Source organism: Acanthopagrus latus, chromosome 23 (genome assembly GCF_904848185.1).
Source record: "Acanthopagrus latus isolate v.2019 chromosome 23, fAcaLat1.1, whole genome shotgun sequence".
NCBI lineage: Eukaryota > Metazoa > Chordata > Actinopteri > Spariformes > Sparidae > Acanthopagrus > Acanthopagrus latus.
Window position 1 is genome coordinate 2,992,217 of NC_051061.1, and position 16,206 is coordinate 3,008,422.

The 16,206-nt window shown below is 40.6% G+C and overlaps 1 long non-coding RNA gene across 1 annotated transcript; it reads right to left on the minus strand.

Moving 5' to 3' along the window:
* Positions 1-11,800: 11,800 nt before the first annotated feature.
* LOC119014394 lies at positions 11,801-12,795 on the minus strand. The gene is made up of 3 exons (XR_005072964.1): positions 12,493-12,795; positions 12,191-12,283; positions 11,801-12,048 (listed from the first exon to the last, which is right to left on the minus strand). It is a non-coding gene; the product is annotated as an uncharacterized LOC119014394 (long non-coding RNA).
* Positions 12,796-16,206: the final 3,411 nt, after the last annotated feature.

Genomic DNA, 16,206 nt, shown 5'->3' on the forward strand with positions numbered 1-16,206 from the left:
TGGTGATGCCAGGGCGGGATGCTCATGACCATGACCCCATCTACCCCCATACTAGCCGCCACTGTTCTGTGGGGACAGGAATGGTCCCACATGAATGGTCCCACAAGTCCATTCTCATATACTCTGACAACCTCGTAGAAATAATTTACAAAGGTTGCTCCAACTCCTCATCCATAATGCCATTCGCACGGTGCCTAATCTGGCACTTCGTTACACACCAATATGTTCTCCGCGCAGCTCACAGTCCCAGTTATGCCAACACCATCATTGACTCTCTTTCCCGTTTCTCGTTTCAGAAGTTCAGAACCTTGGCATCTCAAGCAGATACCTTCCCAGCGCTGGTTCCTCCATATTCAGCACTGACATTCACCTTGTAAATCCTGAGCTAATAACCCTTCCCTTTTTAAAGGACTCCTACGTCAAAAGCCATCTAAAAGCCCTCACCGTCTTCCTCTAAGTTGCTCAAACCCTGGAAGCCATGTTCTTGCTTGCTTTTTTCGGCTTCCTCAGATGCTCCAAATTCACCATCTCAGCCATTCACTTCGACTCAAGCCACCATGCATGCATTTCAGACTTGTCTTGCTTTTCAGACGACACCATGGTATTCTACTTAAAGCAAACTAAAATCAGTCAGTCTGGTCCACCTACACCTGTCTTCAATGTCAAGGTCCAGTCACCACTGAATCCTTTTGAAACCCTTGCTAAGTTCTTGCATTTCCACAAATCGCAGAGGATAACAATGATGGATCCTCTCATCTTCTCCAAATCCAGACAAATGGCTACTCAATTTTGGGATGCACTCTTGACCCAGTTCAAGTGGTGGGAGAGAGCAAGTTGATGGATAAGCTGTCATCACTGCTTGTGAAGGAGTCCCACCCCATGCAGGTCACTATCACAAAACTGGGCCGCTCCTTCAGTGATAGACTAAAACACCCCAAGTGTGCGAAAGAGAGGGATCTCAGGTGCTTCCTTCCAGCTACTGTCAAATTTTACAACCAACACTGCTCTAGTAGACCTCACTCTGCACTGTGCAATACAAACTCTATATACAACTAATTTGTAATTGTTGGTATGTTCTGGTCTGGACATTTTTTTTAAATACACATACTTATTTGTAAATGACAATACACTACACTGTTTATAATTAGGGCCCGAGCACTATCAGTGTGAGGACCCTATTGTCTCTGTAAGTTCAAAATGTTTGTCTGCCGACAGAAGCACATGTTTCGCGGCCTAAACATACCCCAAAACCCCTGCCATCCACAAGATTTCAAGCTTGAAGTCTCACCTCCTTCATATACATACACGCACGACATTCGGTATGCATATCTATCATGACCAGATGTACAAAAAACCCTCTTGACCCATACCCTGAGTCTAATAGGAAGTCTGCCATTTTGATTCACAGCTGAGATTTTGCTGCCAATAGGCACCATTGCCCTGCCTCGCACTTTAACAAACTCCTACAGATTTAACACCACAGACTTCACATTCTATCACTATCATCTTTAGACTTTGAAGATGAAAAGTTACGAAAATCTTTTGCCTCTGTTATACCTGGCGGGCGTGGCAGTGCGGTCAAAAGCAGGAAGTTTTTCACTTTTTTTCACATATATGCACAAATTTAGCAAACAACAATTTATATTTGCATTATAAGTAATAAAAGTGGTTCGTTAAACATATTTGTGGTTTTCACAGTAAAAAATGAACTTTTTCCTAGTTGGATTTTATGTTTTTTAGTGATTGTAGGTCCATTGTGTTAACACAGTATTAACAGTACAGGCAATATAGTGTATCTATTGCACCTACATCTACAAAGAACTCCCTTGCAGACTCTTCCTCAAACCCAACAGTAAGTCAGCCATGTTTAATTCTTCTCCTCATTTTTCCCGATTTGGACATGTTGTGTTTTGACAAACTTATCCGACAGCCTCAAGCCGATTAAATTCAAGTTTTCACTGGCCAATCTTAACACCTATGTGATGAGAACTTATTAAAAGCTTGAGTTTTCACTGAATGGCGTGGTGGTGGTGCAGTAAAAGTAAATGATTTGCCATTAAACTGGGTTGAACTGTGAGGTATTGCTCCAAGCTCACACATGCTGAGAAAGCTGTAATGACCCTCAGGACGCATTACTGTGAAGACTGTGTTATCAACGACTCACCTTGAAACAGGAAGTTGATGTCACTCCACTATACATCTGCACCAAACTTTACAGGCTTCATAACAGCTTGCTCATAATTGTAGCATGACCTAGTAGCAATAGGTTCTCAGAAATTCTGTGCAAATTGTCCAAGCTTCGTGTAACGTGTAAGCAGGGTCCTACTTAAAACACTTCTGCCTGCAATTAGGACGTATAGTCATTACACCTACTAGCATGAAGTTAGCCTTGTCTGACAATCATTATTTCATTTACATGACATTTTCATGGTGTTGCCTGTTGTCTGTCCTTAAACATAACATGTCATTTAACTGTTTTCTCTAGTACCACATAGTGGAAAAAGTCAGCTCTTGTCCCTCCTTTATTACCAATACTGGGGTGCCCTTAAGCAATGCCCTTAACCCCCAATTCAATTGCCTCCCCGGGGACAAATAAAGTTTATTTAATTGAATTGAATTGAACAGCTGTAGTGCTGCTGGATTACAACCAACGTTTGAACTGTTGGCCACTGAGGAGCTCTTGGTGTAAATGTGTAATTGTATGATCACAGTGTTCCTGGAAAAGAAATCGCTCTCAGTGAATTCTCCCTGAATAAACAAAAGTTAAAATGGTTTAAAATATATTATTTCAAAACAGGTGTAGAGATCAAAACTTATTTGATAACCTTACATCAGTGAAGGGCAGAGAAGTGGACTTTGCAACTCACATGCATATTTAAAGGCTTCTAGCCTAACTATTCTAATTCAGCGAAGAAAAGGAAAACTGGACTCCCAATAAGACATGTCATTTATTCTGTCTCATTACAGATGATCTAACTCATACCATCATTGCACTATCACACCACACAACCATGCAACTAGACTGCAGTGCTTAATCTGAAAATACAACCAGAGCGAGTGCTTATTTGACCTGGGTCAGCTGTGTACTCAAATAAAAGCAGTATCAGTGCAGAGAGAGAGAGAGAGAGAGAGAGAGAGAGAGAGAGAGAGAGAGAGAGAGAGAGAGAGAGAGAGAGAGAGAGAGAGATAAAACAGCAGCATCAGCATTCCTCATCCTCTGCCTTCTACCATCACTTCAACTCAATCCAGCCTCCACTCCATCTATCTAGCTGTATCCCCACTGTCTGTTTTTTTTCCTACTGTGAACACAGATAGACACACACACACACACACACACACACACACACACACACACACACACACACACACACACACACACACACACATCCCTCTCTCTGTGGTAAACTAGCTACTATTGATTGAATCTGAGGAGATGTCTGAGGAGGAGAGTGCTGTTCAGGGCATGGGGAATAGACTACCCTCAGCTCTCAGCTAATAGATAGCACAGATTACCTTCGTGTGTGTGTATGCGTGTGAGAGAGAGAGAGAGAGAGAGAGAGAGAGAGAGAGAGAGAGAGATTTTACAGATTGCTTGGTGCAAGCTGTTAGGCAGACAAGCCTGTCTTTTCACAGGCTCCATTGACTGAAGCGCAGCGTGTAAACGCTTCAAGCTTGATGATAGGGCCGATAACAGGCCTGATATGGCTGAATGAGCCCCGCCGGAGTCCAGAAAGCAGGGAAATGCAATTTGGTAAATAGTAATGGTTACTTGTGTGAGACAAATAGTCCAGTTGGTCAATAATCAAGACAGTTGCAGGGCAAAAAGGTAGGAGGCAGACTGTGCAAGTTGAACAAATAAGTAGATCAGCAAATGACAGAAAACACGAGTTTGTGGCAGATTCTTATATGAGTTTTCATAAAAAACAGACTGTAGTTAGTCTTGGAAGGAAGGAAGGAATATATATACATACAGTACACACACACACACACACACACACACACACACACACACACACACACACACACTTCAAATGAACTACATCATACACTATCCTGTCATCTCAGGGCAAAATGTTTTAACTTGTAAGGTAAGGTAACTTTTTTTGTACCCAGGGGTAGATTTGGTTGCAGTTAAGAAGTATTGGCTGCTTACTCACACACAGACAGCATTTACGACATCAACAGAGACAGTGACATAACAGCGACAACAGTGCTCCAGACATGGAAACATGGATAAAATGTATACAAAAAGGTATTAGTATCAAAAGAAAAGAGATAAATACAGAATACAAGCCATCATGGCAGATACAAAAAGCCAGGTATGTATGTATGTATGTATAGATAGATAGATAGATAGATAGATAGATAGATAGATAGATAGATAGATAGATAGATAGATAGATAGATAGATAGATAGATAGATAGTCAGACTCGCTCAGATTCTTACACTTGCCCACGTATGTTTGTCTCATGCCTTCCAAAAGAGGAGAACACACAGGTAGCTGGGAGAAATACTTCTATGGAAGCGCTACCTGTAACTCTAATGTCTCATCTAATGTTAAATAAAGCCAGAAATGTGGATAACGATTGTTTCAGGCAGACATGTGCATCCGATATAGTAATGGACGCTTCAATCGCTTAATCTATTAAATTCATAAATTATTATTTCTGATGAACACTTTGGAAGTCATTTAAATCCTTTAGATGTTTCAAATCAATGAGTATACCTGATACAGAAGTGAAGATTGTGTAGGCCTAAACACATCTGGTACAATTATTTACCAAGAAAATGGAAGAAGATGGAAAACAACAGGTTTTCGTCCTAGATATGAAAGTAGACTTATTGGATGGAAGAATGTCGAAGTACAGCCTTTCTTGGTGTTCCTTCAAGCAAATGCCTATAACCCTTGCAGTTGAGACAAGTCACTGTTCAGCAGCAATTATAGAATTTACAGTAATTTCTGATAAGGTAAAAACAAAAGCTGTCCTGCTATAACGACATTTACGGAGAAAGTTACTCACTAGACAGGTAGACTTCACGGACAATGAACACAATGATTCAGATTTGCCAAGTGCCATGGAATCAGATAACTACTGGAATAGATGACAATGAGAAGGAGAGATGTCTACATTAGAACTGAATCACGTCCGGAGTCTATGAACCCCGATTTCCCACAGTAGTGAACAAAATTGCTCTGGAAACTCAGACAGTGAGACTCATTAATAAATCTCTGCCATGACAGTTTGTTTGAAATGAGATGACTAAATGTTGCTGCATGAGAAAGTTGTGAGTGAATGAGAAAATATTATGACAAATAAATGAAGGACTGATCATGGAAAAGAGTACTCTTCCTGTCTGAACTTTTGCTAGAGCCTCAATCCATTTGATCCTTCTGTCAAAATGCAGCTGCTGAAAGTGTTCTTTTGGATATTCCTCTATATTATCTTCTCATCACCATCAAACAAATGCAAGCTGTCCCTCCGGTGTATGTCACAGCTAAATCCTTTTTTTTTTTTCTTTTTTACATTTTTATGGAGCGCAGTCCTGAAATTCACAAGCAGCAGCCTCAAATGTAATATTGATTCTAATGATCTCTTTGGGGCTACAAGAGTCTGAATCTTAATAAAGCGAAGAGAAATGTGGCGCATTCTCAATTTCAAGAAAACTTTACACAGAACCCTTGGGAAATTCAATGGTAATGTGATAGATTTGTTGGGTTCCTAATTCATGAAACAGATTTCAATGAACTCTTTTTTTTATTATTTATTTTTGTATTTTTTTAAGCGCGGTGAATCTTTCTGTGAATTTGTTTTGGTCTCTCTGGGGCAGCAGTCTACTTTATGGTGGGGCTGTAATCTCAATTAAAAATTAACTCTTCAAATGAAGTGTACTGCTGCATAGAGGATAGCACTTACTAAAAAAAAGTATCAAGCCTTTTTTCATTAAAGGTGGCCTAATATTTCTCAATTAACATATTCCCATTGCCAAATCCCTGGGGTCAGTAGGCAGTAGGCAAAATAAGACCTCTCAAGAGGAGAGGTTCATTAATTATTTTTTTCTCAAATGTAATCATTATGGTTTTCTCATGATGGATAGACTTCAGACATTGTATGAATTTTTTTTTTATTTTTTTTTATTTATTGATGCCCCATGTTTCCAAACACTGTTCCGGTGGAGAAAATGTGAAAAGGGTTTGGAACTGATTCACCATCAATACACCATGACTTTGATTGCTAGTGCTTTACTGCATACAGTGTTTTCCCACCCCTTCCCTTCAGACAGTTTGTCAGAGCTTTAACCTATAATCCCAATCTTGTCTATAACCTGGAGACCACGGTGGACGTCTTCATCCCACTTGAGGTCAGGTTGGGGCTGCTGAAACACTTACAGGATATATTCTCAAACTGAATGAAGAAGACTGGAGAAAAAAATGGTGTTTTCTTTTTTAATACTGATAAGTACACCCAATTTTGTGCTATGATAAATGTGGGTTGTAGGCATGAGACTGTGGCACCCAACATATACACCCACATTTGACACTGTAGCTGGGAGCAGCTAGGGTGCGGTCCATTATATATCTCCTTTTTCCCCTGTCCACAACATAGAAGCTCCCATCAGTGGAGGTTTTTGTTATTTTCTCTTTTTTTTAAGTATAATAAGGACTGTTATTTATAATAACATATATAACAGAGAACTTCTGAAAAAATGTGTCTCTTACAATACCATTCTTAGTTTAAGAAAAAAAATAATTATTTCTTATGATTAGAGGTATGGAATCCAAACAGCCAATTGCCCCACAGTTTAAATATTTCACAGGACAGAAACAAATATAAATTCACAATCCGTAATCTGCCTGAAACTACTTGCTGCTACCAATCTTTTCAAGGTCCTCCTTCAAAAAGATGCTGTTAACCTGTGTGAATGGTATATAGATATAGGTTAAAGAATAATGACAAATAATGAATTGCTACCTTGTGATACAGTGTGAGCATGTGCATTACAATGGGTGCCTGGCTCTCTGGTATTTGATGTACAATACGACTAGTTGCATAGGTACCTGCAGTCATCATGAATGCATTAGGAGCTGTTTCTTAGGACTCTTCTTCCATCTTACTGACAAATTTGCATAAAATGTTGTCAGAATTTTTTTGTCCATGGTTATTGCAAATGACATGGTAGCTAGAGGTAAGATCGGGCCTAAAAAATCCAGCCCGACCCGACCCAGGCCCGCAGGCATTAAAGCCCGACCCAGCCCGAGCCCGACCAATTAACTTGATTTGCAGGCCCGAGCCCGAAGCAAACCCGAAATTTCAATTTATCCCATAGTATTTTACGTTCACGAAATGTCCGCAAAGCCGTGCGCAAAGCGTGCTCTTGCTCTGCGCCTCCTGTTTAGTAGTAGTTATATAGCAATTACCTTACAGCGCCGCCTTCTCTGTTTTATCCAAATTATTTATTTACAACAAGTATTCCTTAGTTTAGTATCCACACATCGTTTTAGTATACATTTTTATAAACATATATTTATTTAAAAAAAAGTCAGCGAGAGAGAAGCCTCTCTCGCTGAGAAACATAATGATTGACATTTTAGGCCCGACCCGACCCGAATTTCGGGCCGGGTTGGGCTCGGGCTAAAGATCTTACCTCTAATGGTAGCATTGTTGGCATCGAAATCTCAACAGCCAATTCAAAGTGTGACATGATCAGATGACCAAGCTTCTAAAAGCTATATATTTTGCATTAATATAATTTACAAATCATCTTTATACAATGTCAAGGGCACACTTTTCAGAACAGAAGTTTTACGTCAGCTTGTTTTAAGCAATACTAAAAGCAACAGCATTCAGAATGAACCTTTACAAGAAGATATACTGTACCATTTTCATGGCCTCTGATATCGCTTCCAACAACTTCTTCTGGTTGCCATCTATGGTGTCAGTTGATTTGATGACATTAAGGTGAAAATTTGGTCATATTATTTGCATTGCCAATAATGTTACCATGGTCCAATGAGCTGTGTTCTGACATAGTGTTGTGTTGAATCATTTGAGTGAACGAACTGATTTGTCCCTTTCTCAGTTCAGTTGAGCTCAGCCGCGAGCATGCCGGCCGGGAGTGGAACTGCCGCGACTCACTCTTGAATCTTCGGCGAACGACGCAGCAAGCGTGTGGGCAGGGACTCACTCGCCTGCACACAGAGAACTGTGAGGACGTGATTCACATTCGCGCTGTGATTCGTTCATGATTCTCAAACCTACTGCACACAGAGAACTGTCGCTGAGGACGTGATTCTCATTCACATACTGCGCTGAAAGTGGTGCTGTGTCACTCACTCAATCACTCAGGGCAGAGGAGTTGATTCACGTTCAGTAACCGTACTGCTAAAATTAGTGCTGTGTTGCTAACATCTGTGTAGCATCATTTTAAGTGATTTTACTGTGCACAGAGGAAACTTTCACCGTGTAATAATTTTAGTGCACGTACACCACTCAAAGCAGCGCTGCGTCTCCCGAGAGTGATTGTGTACTATAGTCCGTGAATGCACCGTCCCTCAGTAAGTAAACGTGAACCTCAGGGCTGAATCATCAACTGAATGAAGGATCATTTGGCTGTTCAGTTCAGGGAGTTGAGGAGTACTGGACGATTCAGTGAATGAATCTTTTGAATGAATCATTTTAATGAACAGATTCTAGAGATTGTTCAGTGTGCCTCAGAAAAACATACAAAGAAACAAAAAACACTTTCTCTTTTTACGTGCAGTCATTGACATTGATTTACATTCTAGTCAAGATCCCAAGGTTGCCAAAGATATGAAACATGTCAGGCGGAATTACATGGAAGTGTGTTGGCTACTGTATATTATGCTTAACACATCTGGACTTGTACATTTGTTGTAGCTTAATACTATTGGTGCAGCCACACCCAGGCATCTTGCATTGAATTTTTGTTCAACATTAATATGACACAGGGCTAGGTTGGTCTGGATAGCTTTTTTCCCTTAAAAAATGAAATCATCATTTAAAAACTACTTTTCGTATCTTGTCTTTGTCTGATATTAAAATGTTGATCATCTGAAACATTTAGGTGTGACAAAAAAGCAAAAATAAAATAAATCTGTAAGGGTGTGGGGTGAATGCTTTTTTTTCACAGCACTGTAGCATCATTAGTTTTGGAACTACCAAAAAAACACAATATATATGTAACTTTATTTTATTGTAGCCTACTACTTAAAGTTTGCGTTATTGCTTCATTACTTAGCAGTAGTAATTACTTAGTTTACCAAGTAGCCACAAAAAGAGCTAAGGGTTTTGTAATAATGCCAGCCTGCCATCAGTGAAAACCTCAATGCAGACACATAAAATGCTTATGAAATACTGTTTGAGAGCATCAAAGAAAAACAATTTCACAATTTATGGACCACAATATATGACGCTCTCTAGAGTGGGACTGCAAAATCACCCAACATCTAGAAACTCTAAGGAACCCTTCAATGCACCCTGTTGTGTCTTATGTATGTGTGCAATGTGTTTGCGTGTTCATATTTTTGTTGATATTTTGAAAAAAAGTTAAATGTTTTCTGTGAGGACTGAATTGCAGCACACAGGATACCAGGAATTGTTGGTAGTGATGTATAATGTCAAAACTAAGTAAGTTCAAAGCAAGAAAAGTAATAATACAGCAAAGTCTCTTCATTGACTGGTAACAGCTGATACAGTGGGCTAGGCCAAGCAGGTGAGTGAACAATGGAATGTGGACATACACACACACACACACACACACACACACACACACACACACACACACACACAGTTCACTTCAACTTCAACTTCAGGCAGTGGTACCAGGTGGCAGCCAGGCAACATGGTTGTGAAGGCAGAGGATCAGACAGCCAGCAGGTGGGTTTTCACAGGGTGCACACACAATAGCAACACATTGAGAGTCTCTGAACTACAGGAAAACTTGAAACACTGGTGCTATAGTGTTATGGTGGAAAGGTCATGCCAAGCAGCCACAGGCAAACAGGGACCAAGGATGCAGCAGAAAATGTCAAGGTTGGGGACAGAATGCTGGTGCGTTTATCAGGCTGGATATGTACAGTGAGGAAAAAAAGTATTGAACACGTCAACATTTTTCTCAGTAAATATATTTCTGATGGGGCCACTGACATGAAATTGTATGTGTGGATTGCTTGGGTTGTTACCGACATCTGGTGACAAAGTCAAGTAAAAGAGTTATGTGTGTCAAAGTGGGATGACACAGGGAAAACACGCTTACACACTTGAATACTATAGAAGCCATTGTTGGTAGGCTTCAAGATGCCTCCTGTATGGAGCAACTAGTCGCATGCATTGCTCAAGTGTGGTTTTGGCCCATTCTTCCACACAAACTGTCTTCAAATCTTGAAGGTTCTGTGGGGTCTCTTCTGTGAACCCTGATCTTTAGTTCTTTCCATAGATTTTCAACTGGATTCAAGTCAGGTGATTGACTGGGTCATTCTAGCAGCTTTATTTTCTTTCTCTGAAACCAACCAAATGTTTCCTTTGCTATGTGTTTGGGGATCAATCTTCAGCATCCAGATGGCAGCAGATTCATGTCTTGGTACATTTCTCCATTCATCCTTCCTTCAGATACATGTTGTCTGCCAGTACCATATGCTGAAAAACTAGCCCCACACCATGATGTTCCCACCTCCAAACTTCACTGGTAGTGTTTTTGGGGTGATGTGCAGTGCAACTTTTCCTCCAAACATGGTGTGTGACATGACATCCCAACATTCCCAATCTGCCTTTCTCATGGTCAAGAAGTTATCCACTAACGTTCTCTCAAGCATCCTGATCTAAAATTTGTGGTGGAAGTGTAAACCTCAAATTCTGGTGTTGGTGCAGTCCTCTCCAGCTCCATCCCGGTGCATTCTTATCACGACACATTTGGGTTCAGGACTTTTGGTGTGCCCATTATGTGGTGTTTGTGCCTGTGTTTTGTTTTCAGAGGTCTCCTTTAGAAGTCCTCAGTGTGGTTTTCCTGTTGGATGGAGCTGCTTCCTCTCACACACCTGCAACGTATTTTGATAGTGTTTGGAGTTGTCACTCAACTACTTCTGTTTTCTGTTCACATTCCATTCCTTCAAACTATTCTATCTGTCTTGGTGTCCGCTTCTGGGATTTACACATACCACTGGCAAATTGCAACACGAACACCATACCAGAATAACACCAACCTTATTTCAGCCCAGCTCTATGTGAAAGAACAACGGCAAGGAGAAATAGACATAACTTACCTGCAGTTAGGAAGTTTCAGGTGACCTCCCCTAAAGGTAAGCCAGGCGTTTGAGGGGAAGGGTACCATCAACTTTATCCCTGCCCTCTGGCCTGACATTGGTAAGAGTGTAGTCTATTTGCTTCTCATTCCCAACAATCTGGAAGGAAATACTTTTTATGGCTAAGTCCAGTAACAAAAAATAATGAAATTGGCTGGTAGCTTCATGTAGAGAGGATTGCAACTCGATGCCTTGACCTTGATAATAACAAAGTAACTAGAAAGTATATTTTCAGATTAAAATAAACCCACAATTTGATGAGAGCATTGCCACATGACATCAAAGCCAACACAGATAATATTTGCTGCTATTGTAACTACATCTTACTTTTGTATTATTTGTTGTCTCCGAGGTGACCAAAATTCCAAAAAGACCCTTCAGTTGCCATTACCACAGATGAGCAAAACTGTAACTGCAATTATCTGCCTAAATTCCTGATAAAGAAAATGAAAACCCAACAGTAGACTTTCTCATTAAGTGACTTTTAAGGTTGTAATTGAACACTCAGTTTATTAATGAAAAATTATGGTATTACCAAAATTATGATTATTAGACTCAAAACTACTTCCAGGGATTGGAAGTTAGCACCAAGACTTGACACTAATTAAAGTTTAAAAACACTCCTTGATGAATATTGGAGGTTCCGGCTTTCATCTTAACTTCTTCACACTTTGCTTCAAACTGTCCCAGTGCCTCTTGGAGGTTGAAAAAGCCAGCAGAACCATGTAATCTGCAAAAGGCAGAGAGGTTTGCATAACACATCCTATATGCTTGAATCTATTTCAATCAGTCATGCCCAATCAACAACAGCAACAAAGGAAATAAATCAGTAGAACAGGTCTTGTAACAAAAGCTTGAGTCTGTAAACATACCTCTATCAGCCAGAAATAGAAGTCCTGCATATCTGTGCTGGAGGGCTCCGGACTGCCGGGGCTGGGATGGAGCAGATGCGCAGTGCACCGGACCTGGTGGGGATTAACACACAGACTAAAGTGAAACCTATCACCTCCGCGGGCGTGGCGGAGATGTAACACAGTGGAGACATATTCAGTGGAATTTGGCTGTAAGGCCCCAATTTCAGTTGAAGAAAGGCAATATGCTGCCACCACCATGTTTCACTGTCGGTAAGGTGTTCTTTTAGTGATGTGCAGTGTTGTTTTTGCACCAAACATACCTTTTGGAACAATGGCCAAAAACTTCAAAGTTGCAAACCCAAAAAGAAGTAAACACAACATGAAGTTGATAGTTTAGTTTTGACTTTATTGTAGAATATTGGTCCTGAAGTAGGGTATTGGTTGTGGGGTAGGCAGACGTTGAGGCTTGCTGGATTGAGTGGTTGAAGGAGGCTGATGAGGACTGCAGAGGAAAAGTGGACCTGAGGCACAGGAAATCCACATAAAATTAATCAGAGGATCAAAAGTTTCACTATAAATCACACTGAGCTAGTGCACAGGTTGGTCTGAGTGTTACCACAGAGGTGAATTGATTAACTGACAAAGACTGGAGTGACGAACCGGCATGATATACTATTGAGACTTGATTAGTGGATGAGCTGCAGGTGTGCAGGATAATTGGCTGCAGCAGGCAGGCGTAGCATCAGCCTGATGCACAAAAATTGAGGGAGAAGACAGGGGGCCAATCAGGATCAAGAGGGCGGGGGGAAAAACGCAAGAAACACATGAAAGAGCGATAGAAAAAGTCCAGTCTTAACAAGATATGGGAAATGGTCCACATTATGTGCCCATCACTCCAATGGGTTTTCCACCTTGGGGATATAGGGTGTACAACAATCCTGTAGCTCATCTGCACTGCTGTTTGTCCTTTATTTACTTCTTTGTGCTTTTTGTGGTCCAAAAAGCTGTTCAAATCCACTCTCCCTTCTTGATTTGTAGCCACTTCACATCTTACATTTACATCATCTTACATCACATTTTATTTTAACAGTCTAACTAGTTAGGAATAGAGTATTTGAGTCTGGGCATTCTCTCTGATATATTTTCCAAAAAGAATTTGAGATGCCTCACCAGGGATCTTACATGCATGCCATGATTGTGATGGATTCATACACCTGCTCTGCTACTGCAGAATGGTGAAAATGACTGACAACATCTATCACAGCATCTGACGTCTTTGCAATCTCTGGTTAGTTCAGCCCTGCTTTTATTGCTAATTGAACAGTATCTCCGATGCATCTACAGTGGTGGGGAAACTGCTCACAGAGAACCACTGCCAGATTCATGCTGCTTGCATTGTCATGTATAGTGCAAAAGAACAACAAGGTTGTATTCCTCTGTCATTCTTTCAGCCTCTGGGCTATATCCACCGTGGTGTTCTCAGCACTGTTGATTTTAACTCCCAGGTGTCTTTAATGTAGTCAGCTGTAATGTCAGTCTACAGATCCACAGTGCAACATGTCCACAGATCGGTAGTGAGCGAGACAATTTTCTCTTTCATCTCCATGGCAATCTTTGCTCTCAAGGTATTGTACTGGTATATGATGTTTTTCAAAAGTGTAGCATATGATGGGATTGTATAGCCCAGCTCGAAAAACCACGATGATGAACTTTGAAACCTTCTCAAGAAAGAGCAGAAAGTGGTCAAATATCCTTGAAAACAAAGTTGACAAGCAAGAATGTTATCTCCCCTGTCTTCTCATTTCCATGGCTGGGTGTCACTCACGCTCATCTGCCTCTGTACACTGTGTTGTTCACTGGTGCTAGTGTTTCTGCTATTGCTAGCTATTTGCAGCATGTGTTTCATCTCTAGATGGTTATGCATAGCTGACATGTTCTTGTTGGAACACTATTGGTGTCATCTTCAATGAAGTATTTCCATATGTACGAATGTGGTGGCTGTTTAGTCTGCATCTTTAGCTGTACGTCAGAGCTCTCTGCTGTTGTAGCCACCATTTTGTCCATGAGTAGTTGACTGCTGCCTACGGCGTCGACTAGTTTGTGAAACCCCCAGCGCACATACAAATGCACTCTAAACATGAACTAGGGATTCAGGTCAAGGCTGAGTTAAGGTGGGCCACTCACTGTCACCACAAAAAAGCCTTGAAAGAAGACAGCAAACTTGCAAATGAGACTCAAACACAGGGAGAGAAAGAAAGGGATGAAATGAAGAGGCAAAGAAGGAACAAATTAAGTAAATGAGATGGAATGGGGGTATAAACACAGCGAGCAGCTCTAGCATAATGCTTTTAATTTTATTTTCTTTCAATCTTTTAATCGTCTCTGCAGTGCAACCACTACATTAGATGATACCACTTTATAACTGTGTGATGTATTTAGATATATATAAATAGATATTTTTTTATGTATGAAAAAGAAAACAGCAAAAGTCAGTGTTGGTGATTGTGTGTCACACTAATTCTAGACATTCATATTATATTTTATATTTGAACCATGTGTTGAATTTTAATTTATTGCATTTTTAACCAAGAGAAGTGCAGTATATCATGAGCCAAAGCTATGAATCAGTAATTTAATACATTTATATACTTATTTTGATATATTTAAGTATGTGTTCTGGGGCACTTCTTTGTAATGATATTGCCAAAACAGAGGCCTACCAATCATTTTTCTCATGCTACTATGGCCAGATAAGGTATCAAACCACCTGTTGAAAGGCACCAGAATCCATGAAATGACCAGGCCCTGGCTATGAGTTCGACGTTTAGAGGGGAAGTCCACCCCCATTAGTTAGACTGTAATAAAATGTGTTTTAATGCCCCCATGGAATGGGTGTTATTTATAAAACAGGTAATGGTGAAAAGACAAACAATAGAAGGGGCATGTTGCACTGGCCATGAAAGTGGTGAAAACCTTTCCAGGCTGGCCAGTAGGATGAGAGGGTTGAGCAAAGTAGGCTATTGATGTTGCTGATGATCAGGGATATTAGCAAGATTTACAGGTTGAACGTCAGAGTCAACTAGAGAAACCGATGCAGGGCGGTGTTTTGTAAGAAGGGCCAGGTTTCTTAACTTCTGGAAAGAAGTGAGAAAGAAAATCAGTGACTGCCCTGAAATGTACAGGAATATTAGCTGCATAAAGTGCCAGGTGAAGCGATGCATGAATGGCATGATGGATGGAGCATTGGAGAGGCCTTAGGTTATTATGTCTATAGGTACACCCACATGGAATGGGTGCAGCTATTATGGTGTAGATTTGAAAGGTGGCTTTTCGGCTGGGAGTGAAGCCTGAAAAAGATTTGTGAAAAACAAGTGTGATTCAGAGAAACTCAATAGATAGAGAGGGGACCAGTGCTTTTCCTGTGAACAGTGGAACCCAGAGAAAGGAGAAAACTGAAGCCAGAGTGCCCAGACTGAAGACTACAAGTGGTGATGTGTTAGAGGAAATGATTGGGAAACTGTCCAGGAGATGGTAAATTAGTAGCGTTTTGAAGTTGTTCAACAGGATCCAACAACTGGCTTCTGACAGAGTGTGAAAGAGTTCAGAGTTGCACTTCCAGCCAAAGGTGTATCTGACAGCGAAATAATTCCAAACAGGAGAGACCAGTAAATGAAATAAAGAAAATGTTTATTACAGCAGATGATGTGTGATGTATAACAGCAAATTATACGTCCAGACACTGGTGATGGCTCTTCTGAGACAGGTGGGCTAATGAAATGATGAAGCTGGTTGATGTGCAAAGACTGGGCGGCGATGACAGCAGCATGACTGAACTGCAGGGAGGAGACAGTTGTATTTAAAAAGACAGCAGCAAGATGATAGGCTTAAAGTTAAGGTATGTTGCTGTACTATTGGAGAGATTTGCCCAGCTGATGTGAGCAGCTGATATCACTTGACAGCCCCAGATGACAGGCAGTTATGAGTGAGAGGGTGAATGATGAGAAATATAATAAGGACTTATATATGCAGTATTC